Raw genomic sequence first — 11167 nt, 5'->3', positions numbered from 1 at the left:
ACTGCAAGAAGTGGGTATAACTTCTTGGTTGTTATCACTGGACACAAGGGACCAACGTTCGTTGGGGTTCATTGCAAGAAGTGGGAATAACTTCTTGGTTGTAATCACTTAACACAAAGGAGGGAAGTCCTTTGTGGTTCATTGCTTATAAAGGATTTTACAAGGATAGTGGAAATCTCAAGCGGGTTGCTTGGGGACTGGATGTAGGCACAGGTTGTGACCGAAACAGTATGAATCTGGTTTTGCATTCTCTCTTCCCTTAATCTTTTTTACTTTCTGTTGTGTTTATATTTCTTTAAGTTTACTTCTCCTTATTTATTATTCGAGTAACTTATAATTAAAGAAATAATTGAATCTAGGGAATATCTAAGTAAGGGAAATTTTCAATTAGGAATAGTCAACGAAATCTTAATTCAACCCCCCCTTCTTAAAATTTATGAGGCCACTTGTCCAACAGATCCTATAGTTGTACAAAAATACGTAAAACTTTTTCTTAGAAAAGAAATTTGATGAGGTTGATGAGAGAAGACCACTTTTGGATGGTGCGACTTTCAACACCATATCATTAAAGGAGAACAACATGTTGGTAGTAAAGTTTGAGAAACGAAGATTAAGGAGGCCATTTGGGAATGTGGAAGTCAAAAGAGTCCAGGTTTGGATGGTCTTAACTTCAAATTCATGAAGGAATTTTGGGGAGTAACGAAGAATGATATTGAGATTCATTAGAGAATTCCGTCCACATGGTGTCTTTCCATAGGATAGTAATGATTTTTTCATAGTGCATTGGTGGCAAATAAGGTTATTGACAAAGCCAAGAGAAAGAAGAATAAATGTACAAAATATAAACATGGGTGATATCATCAGTGGAAAATCCTCAAAATTTGGGGGATTTTAGGCCTATATCATTGGTGGGATGCATGTACAAAATAATGGTTAAATTGCTTGCAAAAGGATTGAAGATTGTGCTGTCGGGGGTCATAGATCAACGTCAAAGTGAATTCTTGGGAAATAGATATCTCTTCCATAGTGTATTGGTGGAAAATAAGGTTATTGACAAAGCCAAGAGAGAGAAGAAGAAATTTTTGGTGTTTAAGGTAGATTATGAGAAAACATATGATTCTATCGATTGGAATTTCATTTTATATATGCTAAGGAGGTTGGGATTTTGTAACAAGTGGGTGGGATGGATTCAATCTTGTCTAGTTTTTTGTTCAACCTTGGTGTTGGTGAATAGTAGTCCGAAAAAAGAATTTATGGCCAAGAAGGGTATTAGCCAAGGAGATACTTTGGCGCCATTCTTGATTACCATTGTTGGAGAGGGGCTTTGTGGCATGATGAGACAAGCATTGAACAAGAACTTATATTCTAGTTTCTTGGTGGGTAAGGAGAAGGTCAAGGTAAATCCCCTTTAATATGTGAATGATACTTTGTTTTTTGGAGAGGCATCTTTGAACAATGTTCTCACCATTAAAACTATGTTGAGGTGCTATGAACTTGTATTAGGGCTTAAAGTGAATGTCCATAAAAGCTTCTTTGGTGCTTTGAGGTGGAGTTAGATGTTCTTGAAAGGTATGCAAATTTGATGAATTACAAAATTCTTTATTTACCTTTTGTGTACCTTGGGATCCTAGGGAGGAAGAAACATGGAAACCTATTATTTGCAAAGAGGGGGAAATATTGGCCTCTAGAAAATACAAAACTTTGTCCATTGTGGGGAGACTTTGTTTGATCAACTCGTAATTTCTTCTCTACCTATCTTATTTCTATCTTTCTTTGAAATTACTAGTGGCGTTTAGGGGCGTTCATAAATTGATCCAATCCAATGAAAACAAAAAATATGGTCCAAAAAACTGAAAACCGAATAAACTAAAAATTGAACATATCAAAATTTAGAAAAATCAAAATTATCGGATTTGATTTTCAAGACTGATCCAATCTAATACAAATTGAAATTGTACATATGTATATATTTGTATTCATAATTTGATAATATCACCCATGTTTATATTTTTATTTCTTATATATTTGTAAAATTATCACATAACTTGTACCAAATATATTTAATTAAGTACAAATTATTATTAACTATTTGAGTTAAGAGGCATAATAAAATTATCAAGTTGTAAAATCTATTTTTTATATAGTACATATTTGAAAAGTATACTATTATTAGTTACATAATAACATGCAAATGAAAGTTTTGATACTTTACATTATTTTTTATTTTATTTATTATATATCTTATTATTTATTTAATATTTTCTCACAAAAAGAAAAATAAGATTAAAACTAAAAACTGATCCAATCCAAACCGATTTAAATTGGATTTGATTGGATTAATGTTTTGAACAAAATTAATTAGATGATGAATTGAAAAAATCGAAGTGATTGGATTGGATATTTTTCCTTCAAAACTGATTGATTCCAATATGCAAACACCCTTAGTGGGGTTCTTAACAAAATTGTGAGATTGCAAAGGGATTTTCTTTGGGGTAGTAATAAGTCCAATAGGAAGTTACCTTGGGTGAGGTGGGAAAAGATTTGTGAGGAGAAAAATCAAGGGGGGCTTAGAGTAAAAGATTTGAGATGTTTTAATGAAGCACTTCTAGGTAATTGGAGATGGAACCTCTTTGAACAAGAGGATTCTTTGTGGGTTAAAGTGATAAAATCAAAGTATGGTGGGTGGAGAAGGTTAGTGGAGGGAAACACAAATTATAAACCTTATATTTGGTGGAGGGATCATTGTTTGGTTGGGGGGGGGGGGGGGGGGTAAGAGTTCTAGCAAGTGGTTTGATCTCTTGGTTTCTTAGAAGGTGGGAAATAGTGAGAGAGTGAAATTTTGGGGTGACACTTGGTGTGGAAAATCTTCTTTTGGTTTCTTATTTTTGAGACTTTTTGTTGTTTTCACCTAACAATAACATCTTGTTTCAGATATGAGATCTTAGGTAGATGGTGTGTGGCAATGGAACTTTCTTTGGAGAAGAGAACTGTTTGGTTGAGAAGATAATATGAAAACAAAATTGTTATCTCTATTAAGCGATGTTACTATGCTAACAGTTAACAATGTTATGGACACTTGGTATTAGAATATGGATAATTGTGGCAAGTACTTAAATCTAAGTGGTATTGTATTTGATGGTGTGGTAGAAGATGTCTTTAACAAATTATGAAAAATTAAAGTCCCATATAAAGTGCAATGCTTTATATGGAAGATTCTCTATAATCAGTACCAACGGTACACAATCTTATGAGAACAAAAATAAATGTGGAAGATCCTAGATGCCCCTTTTGTTTGATTGAAGCTGAATCATGTCATCATGTGTTATTCTCATGCACAAAAAGTTACCCAGTATGGACCTTAATGTATTTTTGGCTCAATGAGTTAACTGTTTTACCATGCTCACCAAAAATGCATTTCCTCCAACATTTTTGTTCTACAAAATCAAGTAATGGCAATAAGGTAAGGATGGTGGTATGGGGTGCAATGATTTGGAATTTATGGAAGGTGCAAAATTCATGTGTTTTCAGGGGAGGTTCCTTTGGCCATGGTATGTAATGGATGATTTCTATTTTTTCTCTTGGTTTTGGTTGAAGGAGTTGAGGTTTCCAAACTTGTGTTTTCTCTTGGTTTTTTCTCGCACTCCTTTTTCTCTTAGGAAGTAGCTAGTTAGTTGATTGACCATTTTCCCTTTTAAAAGGTAGCTCTAATGGGTTTTGGGTGTTAGGGTGAGCCTTGTGGTTACGTTTTCTTTTGCAATAACATTTTGGGATTTGTTGTGCCGAGACATATAGGGTACGTATTTGGTCCAATGTTGGGGTTTGAATATTGAAACAAGAAACATATTATTTATTGAACTCTTTCATAGTTTGGTACAATATTGTGGAGTATTAATGGTGCTTTGGATCTTAATTTAAAAACTCTAGGAAGAAATGCAACTTTTTTTCAAGTTGTGTTGCTACAATCTTTTGTTGCATCTTTTCTTTGCTCTTTAGTATTTCTCCTTTTTGGTGGCTTAGAAACCTTTGTGAAAATCTTATTTGGTGGAGTTACTGATTTGTGGTAGCTTTTTTGGTGGCTTGGGTTATCTCTTATTTATATCTAGTCTTTGATATGAATAAATTCTAACCTTAGCTATTCAATTCTACAAAACTTGATCTTTTGTAATTTTTGGTACCGTTCACAGTATAATACATACATACATACATACATACATATACATACATATATATTCATCATTGATTGCTGACCAAAAAAAAAGTTTTGTCAATCTAAAAAACAAATTCAAACCCTTGTTAGTTAAAAATAGAAGGCAATAAAGATATAAGACGTAGTGAGTTTTATACTAGTTTGTCTCTACCACTGAGACCACGTTTGGCTCTTGGTAACCCATCAAGTTCCACTAACTTTCACAAAAGTTACATGTATTTTTCCTTGCCAATTATGGCTTTTACAACACAACTTACACCTAAGCTTTACAAACACCTACTATTATTTGTTCTACCAAGCCATTAGTGGCTCTAAATAAATGATAAGATTCATCGGTTTTGGTTTGCTCACTGACTAGTTCTTAACGTCTCAAAGATGATTACAAAGATGAAGCACTTAGTCTTTTCTCTCAGGATATGCAAAGTGTTTTGAGAGCTTTTACAACTTAAGAGATTACAAAGAAAGAACTTAAGAGAGAACAAAAAAGTTTTAAAAAAAACGTGTTGGGTTAAATGTTCCTTTCTCCAAATCTTTTTGTATTTGTAGGTAGTCTTTAGAAAGTGTTTGCTATGCCTAAACGACTTATTTTTCTTTATTGAGAGCTTGCGTCTGAAAACATGCTCGTTGGTGAATCAAATGCATGTCATCTTAATGTTGGAACACCACTCTCTTTATCTTTCTTGAGCTACACTTCAATAGAAGTCAATATGATTTTGCTCAAAGCAACTCTGATCACATCAGGTATAACAGATCACGTCTTTTGAGATGAAGAAGAATTTTCTTTTAATACTTGATTATTCTTTCACTTCCTTGATCTTTGATAAATCCTAAGAAGAATGTTCAAGACATTCCCTACAAAACAACATAGAGTATTAAACGAACTATTAAAGGCTTTCTTAGAGCTTATGATTTGTTTGCTTTCGTCTGATCTTTTAGATGCAGATACAATGAGTTTGTCGATGGCATTTAATATGCAGCTTTTAACTATTGTAAATATTTGCATCTAATCAAAATTATTAAGGATTCTGATTAATCCTATGACTCAACATTAAGATGGACACATATGTGAGCTAGAGCTTCTTTGGGCTAGTTACTTAGTTTTAGGTTCAAGAAACAATTAAAACCCATTTTTCTATTTTCCTATGAACTTCATAGTTATTTTTTGGGTATAATTCCAAATGACTCTTGATATGTTTTTGGGTCAGCTTTGATGTTTTTTAGGCTTCCTAAGCCATTATAGTTACGTGCGAAACAAGTTAGTTACAAAATAAAATAATACAAATCACTTTAGAAGGGGGGTTGAATATCGTGTTAATCAAAGATAAGAAATTTTTAATAAATAAATAGTTTTATCACAAGTTCAGAAAAATATATGTACTTGAGTTGTCCACTGATAAGGAAAAACAAGTTTGATAAAAACAGAGGTTGGTCATCCAGACAATGTAAAGCAATATTTAAAAAAGATTTTCAAATAAACACTTGGGAAGAAGAAGTGACAAAGTAAGCTACTAGAATACTTAATAAAACTACTTAAAAGAGACATTGAAACACTTGGTTAAAAGTATGTCTAGTTCTCCTTTACGCAATTGTAAAGGGTTTCACTAATCAAAACTTTAATTACAAAACAAGTAATTTTGTTCTATCATTCTTGGTTATACAAGTATTCTTCTAGCCACTTCTGGCACACCCTTACATTCTCCCTGAATCTAAGAACACCCAAATATTGTTTAACACTAAGCCACTCCTGGTTTTCACAAACAAAAGTTTGAATGAATACAATGATTCAAAAACACTCAAAGATTGAATAAATCGTATAAGCTCGTATACAAATAGCTTTCCTTATCAAAGAATAGACAATATAATCTCAAGTGTATTGTCCAATGATTTCATATGTGGAAGCAAAGCTTCATGATGAATCAACAATGATTCAAAGGTGTTTTGATGATAACAATGATGACAACAAAAGATGATGACAAAAGTGATGAACAAAAAAGCTCAAGAGAATCAAAGAACATCCATCTCAAGAAAATCTAGAACAAGTCAAAGAGTTCAAGAATCAAGAAGAAAGCCTACAAACAAGAATCAAGATTCAAGATCTCAAGAATCAAGATCAAGATTCAAGACTTAAGAGATTCAAGATCTCAAGATCAAGATTCAAGACTCAAGATTCAAGAATGAAGAAAAGACTCAATCAAGATAAGTATTAAAAAGTTTTTCAAAACTTTGAATAGCACATGAGTTTTTGACAAAACCTTTACCAAAGAGTTTTTACTCTCTGGTAATCGATTACCATATTGTTGTAATCGATTACCAGTAGCAAAATGAGTTTGAAAATGTTTTCAAACTGAATTTACAACGTTCCAAATATTTTCAAAAGGCTGTAATCGATTACAATGTTTTGGTAATCGATTACCAGTGCCCTTGAATGTTGAAATTCAAATTTAAATGTGAAGAGTCACATTGTTTCATTCAAAAGCTTTGTGTAATCGATTACACATATTTGGTAATCGATTACCAGTGTTTGTTTCTGAAAAATCTAAAGATGTAACTCTTCAAAAAGGTTTTGACTCTTTCAAATGGGTTTTAAGCTTTTCTAAAAGATATAACTCTTCTAAATGGCTTTCTTGACCAGACATGAAGAGTCTATAAAAGCAAGGCTTTGTTTTGCATTTGAAAAATTATTCCAAGTCTTTCTAACAATCTCCTACAATCCTTTACAAGCCTTCAGTCTCTTTGAACTTCTTCTTCTTCTTTGTACCAAAAGTTTTCTGAAGTTTTCTGGTTTTCTAAACCTTGAAAACTTGTGCCATTCATCCTTTTCATTCTCTTCTCCCTTTGCCAAAAAGAATTCACCAAGGACTAATCGCCTGAATTCTTTTTGTGCCTCTCTTCTCCCTTTTCCAAAAGAAGGAAGGACTAACCGCATGAATTCTTTTGTGTCTCCCTTCTCCCTTGTCAAAGAATTCAAAACGACACAGTCTGAGAATTCTTTTGATTCTTCCCATTCCCTAATACAAAAGCGTTCAAAGGTTTAACCGCCTGAGAATTCTTTTGTATCCCCATTCACAAAGTATCAAAGGTGTAACAGCCTGAGATCTTTGTCTTAACACATTGGAGGGTACATCCTTTATGGCACAAGTAGAGGGTACATCTACTTGGGTTTGACTGAGAACAAGAGACGGTACATCTCTTGTGGATCAGTTATAGTGGAGGGTACATCCACTAGGTTCAAAGAGAACAAGGGAGGGTACATCCTTTATGGATCTTTTCTTGTAAAAGGTTTTTTACAAGGTTGAAAGAAATCCCAAGGACCGCAGGTTGCTTGGGGACTGGAGGTAGGCATGGGTTTGTGCTGAACCAGTATAAAAATCCTTGTGTGTTTGTTTCCTTCTTCCCTACTCTTTTACTTTCCGCTGTGCATTTAATTTCCGCTTTTACTTTCTGTTAAGTTTCTCTTCTACTCCTCTTTCTCTTAACAATTTAGTAAAAGCCTTAAAAGAATAATTTTTAATTGGTAAAGTTTTAGGAATAATTAATTCAACCCCCCCCCCTTCTTAATTATTATGAGGCCACTCGATCCAACATCATAGAGTTTCACTTCAGAGATTTTGCTTGTTTCTTTTATGTTTTTTCCCCTTGCTCTGCTTACGAGTAAAGGCTTCCTTTTATAGACTTTAGTGAAGGATCCATTATGGGATTAGCGCTAAGTCTTGATATGACCATTGTCTTACATGTGGAGGTGAGGCAACGTGGCTCACTCTGATTGGAGAGGAAAATAGTACAGATAACATCATGTGCTCCTCTTCCGCATCGAAAGTGACCTCTTGAGGAATATTCTATAAATGTCTTCTACGCTCTTCTATTTTTTTCTTTCCTTAAATTCAAATGTTAGCAATTCAAATAAAGAGAGGCAAAACTGAATTTCGTAAAGGAGAGATCATGCACTTCCTTTTGTGACTAACATTTTCTTTCTGTACTCAGATGGACATCACTTATAAAAGTATAAAATGAGTATGTAAGTGACTTATAACATGTGGACACAAGTAATAAAAACACTCAATGTATAAACATTGGTTTTCAAAATAAGTGGACGCGATTGATTTTATGGCGCGTTGGATGTTGGATATATCTTAACACAACATTTTCCACTTTAAGCATGGATGCAGCTTACTAGAGCCATAGATGCTGATATAATAGCGATATGACCCTCTTACGAAGTTGGTCTTGTGCACTTAACATCAACTCATTAGATTATCAATAATTTATACTATTGTTAATATCAAAATCTATGGTATGGTAGGTTGTCCAATTTAGTAGATCGTCCAAATCTAACACAAAATTTCTCTTCTTTATAACTTTTCATCCATAAATACATAGCTAAATTGAGGTAGTAAACCACACTTGCCATTTTACTACATGTCGTAATTGAAAAAAATTAAAATCTTGGAAAGAATGTTTGCCTTATGTTGAATTTGCATACAATAAGGTTGTACATTCTACTACCAACCATTCTCCTTTTGAAGTGGTCTATGGTTTAAATCCATTAACTCCATTGGACTTGATTCCTTTGCCAATGAATAATCAAGTTCACCAAGATGACAAGAAAAAGGCAAAATATGTTTGGCAGCTACATGAGAAGGTGAAGCAAGAAATTGAGAAGAGAACTCAGCAATATGCCAAACAAGTCAATAAAGGGGGCAAGAAAGTATCTTTTCAGCCTAATTATTTGGTTTGGGTTCATATGAGAAAATGGCTATTTTCAAGTGATTGAGAAGATCAATGATAATGCTTATAAACTTGATCTTCCAAGTGAGTATCAAGTAAGCGCTACTTTTAATGTGACTGGTATATCTTTGTTTGGTGTAAATCATGAGTTTGATTCGAGGAAGAATCATTTCGAAAAGGAAGAGAAAGATGGAAAGCATGATAGGTCTAATAATCTCAAAGAACCTTGGCAAGGAATATAACACCCAATGACTAGAGCAAGAACTAAAAAAGTTAAAAAGACTTTGCAAGGCTTGGTCATGGAGGTGCAAGTTAAAGATCCATCTGAATTTGAGCCCAATCTAAAATGCTTGCAACTTGAAGATAATTTTAGGAGTGTTGCTAGGTGCACCCAGCATTATTGTTGGTGCACCCAGCAAAGCTATTAAATGGCAAAATTGCCCCTACTTGTTTTTCTTCTTACTGATCAAGGTGATCTGTACGTTAATCCGTAAAACACTTACAGATCAACGTACGGATCACCTTGATCCGTAAGAAGAAAAACAATTTATTAATTAGTTTGTTATATATAGAAATCTATTTTTTTAGTTGAGATTCTTGTAATTGAAAACGATTATGCAATACATGAATTCAAACAGTACATTAACTTCAACATAGTCGAACAGAATTAAATTTTCATCAAATACTACAACTAACTAACTCATGCTAATTTTGCGACAAGGATAACTCGTCTTCCATTTGCGGTAAAGGTTTACTGAAAACAGCTAAAATTTCTATTGGCTCAATCTTTTTCCAGTAGTTAGACTCAATGAGCACCTTCATCACGTCCTCGTTGGTTTTGAGTTCAATTATTTCAAATTTTATAACTTTTTCTGAATACTCATGGTGACTTGGTTTCCGAAAAAATAATCGCGTTGCCATTTGTGTTTCATCAACACCATAAGGAGGAATCCCACGAGGCGCAACTTGTTTGATCAAATCCTTCAGTTCATCCATGGTACATCCGGTGGGAATGTCAAAGTTTTTGGGATTTTTTCCTGTGAACGAGTAACCTACAAACTCATTTTGGCGTGACATGTTCCACCTCCCATTGTAATATAGCAGGGCATCATGAGTAGGGGTCATAGTAGTTTCAAGTAAGTTTAAAATACCATCTGGGGTTCTAGCAATGCTACATAATAACTCAATCGGACCAACAAACGAAAATTCACCATTACACATTAACATTGTGTAAACATCAGCATCATCTTTCAGTTGCATACATTGAAACCGAAATTGATTACCTGCATACGTGAAAGGCTGGCGGTAGTAAATTTCATCCAAAAATTGCTTGTCGGTTAGCTTAAGGGTATTGTGTATTCTGGTTTTTAACATTTGAAAATCACACCCGTTAGGTACTCGAATGGGAACTGGAGTGGAAGCTTGGAAGGAAACACCACTGTCGTTGTGAACAATGGATCCATTTGGAAAAATAAAACCTAATGTGGAGTTCACAACTGTCTGACTGCTTGTCTCTCCCAAGAATGCCATAGTTTTTTGTAAGACTTGGGTTGATACTGAAACTTGTGCTTTCTTACAAGGTTAGGTTGTGCCATATATATAGATGAGTTTTAATATTAGTGCTGCATTTTTTAAAGATTGAAAATACGCATGCACATGCTTTCTGTATGTGTTGTCAACTACACGAATGACATGACATGCTTTAGCTTGCATCAGATCTGCATGTGTAGTCATGCTGTGCAGGGTCCTTTCACGCGCTTTATGTTAATGTAGACAACAATTTATCATACACGATTTTCCACAATGTGTAGTCAAGTCAGACAACGACATATCATACATTCTTTTTTAGAATTAAGTAATAATTTTGTTGTGGACGTAACAAATAAATTACATGTTCAAAACGATCAGGCATTTATAAATTACATGTTCAATCATCATTTAAGTCAACATAGTCTCTCTTGAACATCACGAAGCTCTTGTAATGCTGCATTCTGCTAATATATGGATTTGGCCATGACTTCGCCTGCGGATGACAATTGCTAGACCATAACAATGATACAGGCGGTAAGGGACAACGTTCTTTTAAATAAACCAGTTGTGTATGCGAAATAAATGTTAACTCAATCCTACAAAAGTCATTGCATAATCATAAAAAAAACACTTCATATATACAATGTACCTCAACAAAATGATTGTCATACACATGACCGATACAAATTATACGATGCAATGAAG

Source organism: Glycine soja, chromosome 15 (assembly GCF_004193775.1).
Source record: "Glycine soja cultivar W05 chromosome 15, ASM419377v2, whole genome shotgun sequence".
Classification (NCBI taxonomy): Eukaryota; Viridiplantae; Streptophyta; class Magnoliopsida; order Fabales; family Fabaceae; genus Glycine; species Glycine soja.
Note: the sequence above shows the minus strand (reverse complement) of the source record.